A 7780-nucleotide genomic window follows, 5' to 3' on the forward strand; every position below is an offset into this window, starting at 1 on the left:
ACTTTTGAGGAAGGGACAGGGTGAAATGATAGAATAGAATAAATAAAGGGAAAAGAATGAAGGGAAATACAGTTAGCAATTGTAACTGTGAAAAACCAAATTGAAACAGGTTTCTCTTATAAGATCCTTATTGTTCAAACATGTAGAGAACATGCAGAGTTGAATTTATTAAAAAGATCTATTTTACAACTGATAAAATATTAAAAGGTATGAAGCATTTTGAAATGAAGTAATCAAAGCTGTAGCTACATGAAAAAAATGCTCTAACTTACTATTGATTGGTTAAATAAAAATTAAAACAATTCTGAGATATTACCTCATATCTACAAGATTAGTTAATAGGACAGAGATGGTAAATGACAAATGTTGAAGGAAATGTGGGAAAAATGAGACATTAGCCCATTATTGGTGGAGTTGTGAACTGATTCAACCATTCTGTAGAGAGCAATTTGAAACTATGCTCAAAGGGTTACAAAAACCTTTGACTAGCAATACCACTACTAGGTCTGTATCTCAAAAGAGATAAAAACAAAAAGGAAAAGAACCTATATGTACAAAAATATTGATAACAGGTGTTTTCTGGTTGAAAAATAATTGGGAATTGAGGTGATGCCTATCAATTGGGAAATGGCTGAGAAAATTTTGTTATGTGATTATGATAGAATACTATTATACTGTAAGAAATACTGAGCAAGATGCTCTCAGAAAAACTGAAAAGGATTCCCTGAGTTGACGCAAAGTGAAATGCAATGTTTCCAAAGTAACAGTAATAGTTTAATATTTTCAGGCATGAATGTGTTAGCAAGTCTAAGCAATATAATGATCCAAGACAACTCTGAAAGACTTGTGATGAAAAAAGCTATCTATACCAAAAACAGAACTGATCCATACTTTCTTACTTTCCTTTTCTTTTCTACTGTTTCTTTTGGTCCATATTTTCTTTCACACCATGACTAATATGGAAATATTACGCATCATTTCACACGAATAACAGATCATATTGCTTCTCTACTCAAAGGTGAGGTGAAGTGGGAAGGGAGGAAGGCATAGAATTTGGAACTCAAAGTTTTAAAAACTAATATTAAAATTGTTTTACATGTAACTGGGAAAAATATGATACTAAATTAAAAAAATATCAGCAAAATTAACCAACAAGCTGAATAAAGAATCTACTACATGTTAAAAATTTTCCTACATCTTAGAATTACAAAAACAAAATTAAAATAGCCCTGGTTCTCAAAGTGCTTATATTTTAATAGGAGATAATGTGTGTATACAAAGAGGTGAATTTTTTTTTAAAAAGAAACTAAGGATATGTGAGGAAGAACTATTAGCAGCTGGAAGGGTCAGAAAAGGTATCACATAGGAGAAAGCTAAACTTTGAAGGAAGAGGGCAGGGCCAAGATAGCAGAGTAGAAAGACAGAACTATAGACGCTCCTGCCTCTATAGTCCATGAAACCTGTAAAAATGACTCTACACAAATCCTAGAGCAGCAGAAGCCATAGAACTACACAGTGAAAGAGATTTCCAGGCAAACACCACACAGAAAGTTGACAAGAAAGGTCAATTGCACTGGATGTGGAACAAATCACAGCCTGCAGATCCCAGTCCAGCCTTGGCCTCCCTGCACCTGTAGGAACAGGACCAGAGCAGGCCTCAGGGTGAAATTCCTAGCTGCAGCTAGGTTTCTCAGATTGCTCAACCCACAAACACAAAAGATAGCTTCAAAGGTCAGTGAGAAAACTTTCTCACCTGGGTGAGAAGGGAACGTGGTTTAGCCCCGCCAGGTAGCAGGAACTGCAGTGGCAGTGTCTATTTTTGGAACCCTTACATGAACAATCTTGGGGAAACTGAGCTGGTGATCTGGATCTCAGCCCTGAGTGGTATCCCTGGGGTGAGGAAGAGTGCTGGCAGAGGAGCTGGTGGAGGCTCTGGAGAGGAAACCATACTGGAAGAGCCTGGGCAGAAGAGAGTTCTTCTGGCTGCTCAAAGACAAGAGTGCAGGGCAGGAGAGGAGTAAACTTCTCTTTCTTGATTGTGACACCTTGGAGGAACTGAGAACTTACAAGTTCACAGAGTATACCCTCCTCTTGAAAAAGGACTCAAAAGCCAAGTAACTGGGTGGGAAAATGCCCAAAGATAAGACCATAGAAGATTTGATTCTTGGTGAACAAGTACTTTCTTCCATTCTTTTCAATGAGGAAGAACAATGCATACTGTCAGAAGAAGATCTAAAGGTCAAGCCTTCTGCATTCAAAACCTCCAGAATAAATGGGATTTGGTCTCAGCCCATGGAAGAGCTCAAAAAGGTTTTTGAAAATCAAGTAAGAGAGATGGAGGAAAAATTGGGAAGAGAAATGAGAGCAATGCAAGAAAATCATGAAAAGTGAAGCAACAGCTTACTAAAGGAGACCCAAAAATTGCTGAAGAAAATACCACCTTAAAAATAGGCTCACTCGATTGAAAAAATAGGTTCAAAATGTTAATAAGGAGAAGAATGCCTTAAAAAGTAGAATTAGCCAACTGGAAAAGGAGGTTCAAAACCTCTCTGAAGAAAATAATTCTTTAGAAATCAGAATGAAGCAGATGGAAGTTAATGACTTTATGAGAAGCCAAGAAATTACAAAACAAAACCAAAAGAATGAAAAATAGAAGATAATGTGAAATATCTCATTGGAAAAACAATTGACCTGGAAAACAGATCCAGAAGAGACAATTTAAAAATTATGAGACTACCAGAAAGCTATGTACAAAAAAAGAGCCTAGACATCATCTTTCATAAAATTATCAAGGAAAATGGCCCCCATATTCTAGAACCAGAGGGTAAAATAAATATTGAAAGAATCCACTGATCACCTCCTGAAAGAGATCTGAAAAGAGAAACTCCTAAGAATATTGTAGCCAAATTCCAGAGTTCCCACATCAAGGAGAAAATATTGCAAGAAGGCAGAAAGAAACAATTCAAGTATTGTGGAAATACAATCAGGATAACACACAATCTAGCAGCTTCTACATTAAGGGATCGAAGGGCTTGGGATATGATATTTCAGAAGTCAAAGGAAGTATGATTAAAACCAACAATCACCTACCCAGAAAAACTGAGTATAATACTCCTGGGAGAAAATGGTCATTCAGTGAAATAGAGGACTTTCAAGCATTCTTGATCAATAAACCAGCGCTGAACAGAAAATTGGATTTTCAAACATTAGAGTCAAGACAAGCATGAAAAGATAAACAGGAAAGAGAAACCATAAGGGAAATCATAACGTTGAACTCTTTACATTCCTACATGGAAAGATGATATTTGTAACTCTTGAAACTTTTCTCAGTATTACAGTAGTTGGAGGGATTATGCACCTATGTAAAGACAGAAGACACAGGGTGATTTGAATAGGAAGCCATGATCTCTAAAGAAATAAAATTAAAGGGTAAGAGAGGAATACATAGTGATAACAAAAGGATTAATGGAATGGGGTCAATAATCTCTCATAAAAGAGACAAGAAAAAGCTTTTTCAATGGAGGGGAAAAGCGGGGAGGTGAGAGGCAAAAAGTGAAGCCTGCTGTCATCACATTTGGCTCAAGGAAGGAATAACATGCACACTCAATTTGCTATGAAAATCTGTCTTACACTACAGGAAAGTAGGGGAGAATGGGATAAGCAGGGTGGGGAAGGATGATAGAAGGGAGGGCAAATGGGAGGAGGGAGCAATTAGAAGAAAACACTTTTGAGGAAGGACATGGTTAAAGGAGAGAATAGAATAAATGAGGGGCAAGATAGGATGGAGGGAAATGTAGTGTTACACAACATGGCTATTATGGAAGTCATTTGCCCAATTTACATATATAGCTCATACTAAATTGCTTGCCTTCTCAGTGGGTATGGTTGGGGAGGGAGGAAAGGAGAGAAGTTGGAACTCAAAGTGTTGGGAACTAATGTTGAGAATTGTTTTTGCATACAACTGGGAAATAAGAAATACAGGTAATGGGGTATAGAAATCTATCTTGCCGTACAAGAAAAGAGAGGAGAGGGAAGGGAGGGATATGATAGAAGGGAGGGCAGACTGGGGGAAGGGGCAATCAGAATGCATGGTATTTTCGGGGGGGGGGGAAGGGAAAGATGGGGAGAAAATTTGGAACTCAAAATTTTGTGGCAATGAATGTTGGAAACTAAAAAATAAATAAATAAACATAAACTTTGAAGAAAGCCTAGGATTCTCAGAGTCAAATGTGAGGAAGGTTTACATTCCAGGCATGGAAGACCGCTAGTGTAAACGTACAAAGAGGAGACTGAGTGTTGTGTATGAAGAACAAAGAATATCATTTTGAGTCGATCTAGAGTGCATGAAGGGGAATAATATACAATAAGTCTGGAGAGGCAAGTTGGAACCAGGTGCCAAAGGAAAAAGAGGAAGAGAGAGAGAGAGAGAGAGAGAGAGAGCGAGAGAGAGAGAGAGAGAGAGAGAGAGAGAGAGAGAGAGAGAGAGAGAGAGAGAGAGGAAAGAATTGTATTTTATCTATTTTGAAACAGAAACCTGGTTAATTCTAAGTCTGCTTCTTGATGCCCTGTGAATAGTGTGGAAATTTGCAGTATGATTAGCTGTCAAATATGACTCATGTTTGGGATGAAACAGAGTTAAGGGTGTTTTTTTTTTCCCTTTTATATCTTATGTCAAATCAATCTGTGTCCTTGAAGAGACAGTCTTGATATTGTTATAACTATATCCTTCCTTCTGCTTGTATAGCAAATTTCTATAAACAGAGGTAGACACACTATAAAAATTTTATTACTGCAATACTAAATCCATTAATAGAGACATCTGAGTTACTACAATAAGATGAAGTGGGAAAAAATGTTACTATTTAAATTCAAATTTGTAGCCAACTGTGTATCCTAAGCCACTAGATAAACAAGTTCTTCATCTTGCTATCCTCTTGCTAGTATTTATATATTCTTGTACAAGATTAGGTCTTTGAAGTATCACATTCCTTCAGGGTGATATGTGAATAATATCCTCAATGGGAAATAGTAAGGCAAAGATTCAATATAAAAGTTTTCTAATTAAATGGAGTAGTGAACTTGGAGGATCATGCTTTTTTTCTCTAAGATATCTGTATAGATATATAGAGACAGACATATCCTTGTTCTTTGAGAAAATTGTGATCTTATTGCTCTTTCAAAATACATTACTCCATTTAATTAGAAAACATTTACATTACATTTTTGTTTTATTAGATGTAGAAATAGAAATAGATATATAGATACCGATATGATTGACTTCCAAACATTTCTTTTGGGATATATAGGCCTTGAGCATGTTTTAGCAATAAGTTCTACAAATTGGATTAAGGATTTACACATAAAATCACATTAATAATATAAAAGAATTTTACATCGTTTCCCTCTTATTTTGAAGGCCCTTTATGAAAATATTAAAAGACTAAAGGGCTTATTTTACAAGTCAGGATCCCATGCATACATTTTTAAGGTTTTTTCAGGCTATTGATGGCATTGTCCATATCAGATACGGTGTTCAAGTCAAGATAGAAACAGTAAGTGATATGTAAAAACTGAAATTCTCTGAAGTTCTCTATTGTGAAAACAATATTAACAGTACTGGTGGTGACTATGAATACGCAAGTGTAATGATCAACTGAAAAGTGTAAAAGACTCTCCATATAGAAGATGGAAGAAAAACATCTATTTAGATACAAGAAAACCAAATTCCAGTACCAGAAAGCTACATGTCACAGTGACCAAGAAATTAATCAACATGATCCACTGCAGGGAGCAAAGTTACTCCAAGATTCCCCTGGCTCTCCTGGAGCCTCCTCACAAGCAAACACTCATAAGCCTGAGCTTTGCCATGCCTGCCTGCCTGTGTCCTCTGTCCTCTGCCTTGACCATGGTCACTCACTTCCTCCCAGTTCTGCTCCACCCTTTCTGTTCCACCTGTTCAGCAAGCTCCTCTTGGTACATGTATCTTAATCTTCCAGGTGATTTAATCAGTTCACATGGGCCTATTAAGGAACTAGAAAGATCTTTCCATTTAAATTGCTATTACAAGTTTCAGGTGAATTATGAGTTCCTAATATAGGGTTCTTATAACTCTGTTGCAAATAGAGTTAGATTCATATGATTTGTTAGTTTTTGTCACATTCACTGATTAATAAAAAGAAAATTTAGGAGATTGCACAAAAATGTATTGAGTCTTGTTACTGGCAGATTATACTAGAATCATCTCAAAATCACACCAAGTGACTTGGAATTCTAGAAAGATCATACTTCAGCACAGCCTGAAAAAATGAGATCTATTCTAGAATGTCCAATATTATTGAACACTTGTTTTTAGATAGAAAAAAGCACAGAAATAAAAATTTTAACATACAATTACAAAATAATCCCAAAGCAAGCAATAAAATCAAATATAAATTTTAAATTTTAAAAACAAATACGAAAATTAGAATCTTCTTTCCAAAAGACCAGTTAAATCAATTTACACTTTTAAAAGACAGGGGGAAAAATTTATCAGAATTAAAACTAAGGAGAATTGACAGCGAAAAAGGAAATAATTACTGAAAAGTCTTATACCAATTGCTATGACCATATAACAAGAACATGAAAAATGTGTGAAATTCATTAACATGAACCAAAACAGAATATTACCAATTTAAGAAAAGATAAGGGACCAACTTAAATCTCGGAGAAATTGAGCAAGCCATAAATGAACTCAAACAGGAAAAAAAAATCACCTGGATTTGAAAGACTTGTGTACAAAGTCTGTCAAACACTGAAAACAGAAATAATCCCTATGTTGCCTAGATTTTTCAAAATAAACAGGTATCCTACCAACATATTTCTTTGAGATAGCAATGGTTCTCATGTAAAAAACAAGAAAAGATAATAGAGGGGGAGAAAAAGGGATAATTTTAGTGAAAAGTGATGCAGAAATGGTCCTCAAAATATTGGCCAAAAGATTAAATTTACATATACAAAAAATATAATTTGTTATGACTACATGACTAAGTAGAATTTAGATGAGTAATGTTTAAAGGAATGATTCAACATTAGGAAGATATTCATCTATTAAAACTTAATCAGGAAATAAATGTAGATAAATTATTTAATAAAATATGACTCTTAAACAATTATTGCAGGAACCATCAAAAGTTTAGAAAGATAAAATCTTCTTTGAATATCATTAAAAGCAACTAGATTTGTTTCCAAGAGCCAAGATAGCAGAATGATCAGTAATTGTTCTGTCCCTCCCCTTGTTGACCTTGATGAGCCCAAAAAATATCTCCCTGGGAAAAACCCTGGAACAGTGCAAGCAGCAAAAGGGGTAAAGACTCTCAGCCTGTGAGGCTAGAAAGATTGCTAAGGAGGGTTCTTCTTGCTGTGGCCAAAGGTGACCAGTGCAGAGCTAGAGCTACCCCAGACTGCCCCACCTCAACAGACTGGGAGAAGATCCTGAGATCTAAGGGGGTGAAACCAGCAACTGCCAACACAAGGACCCCAGGCATACCTCAACACCCCAGGGGAATTGGGAAAACACTAGCACAGACCACTGAGCTTGCTTATGATCTAGCTAAGCAGAGGAGATGTCCTGTGGCCAGACCACTCCTCCTCCACCCTTAACAAGCTAGCTCCAGTGTAACTGTGGGAAAAACCCAAAATGACCTCACCTGGTCTCTGCTTTCAAACATTAGTCAGCTCATCACCAGATAAGGTGCAGCATTTTAGCTTCTAGCTGAAAGAACCAGAGGCTACAACACACAAA

This window comes from Notamacropus eugenii, chromosome Y (assembly GCF_028372415.1).
Source record: "Notamacropus eugenii isolate mMacEug1 chromosome Y, mMacEug1.pri_v2, whole genome shotgun sequence".
Lineage (NCBI taxonomy): Eukaryota > Metazoa > Chordata > Mammalia > Diprotodontia > Macropodidae > Notamacropus > Notamacropus eugenii.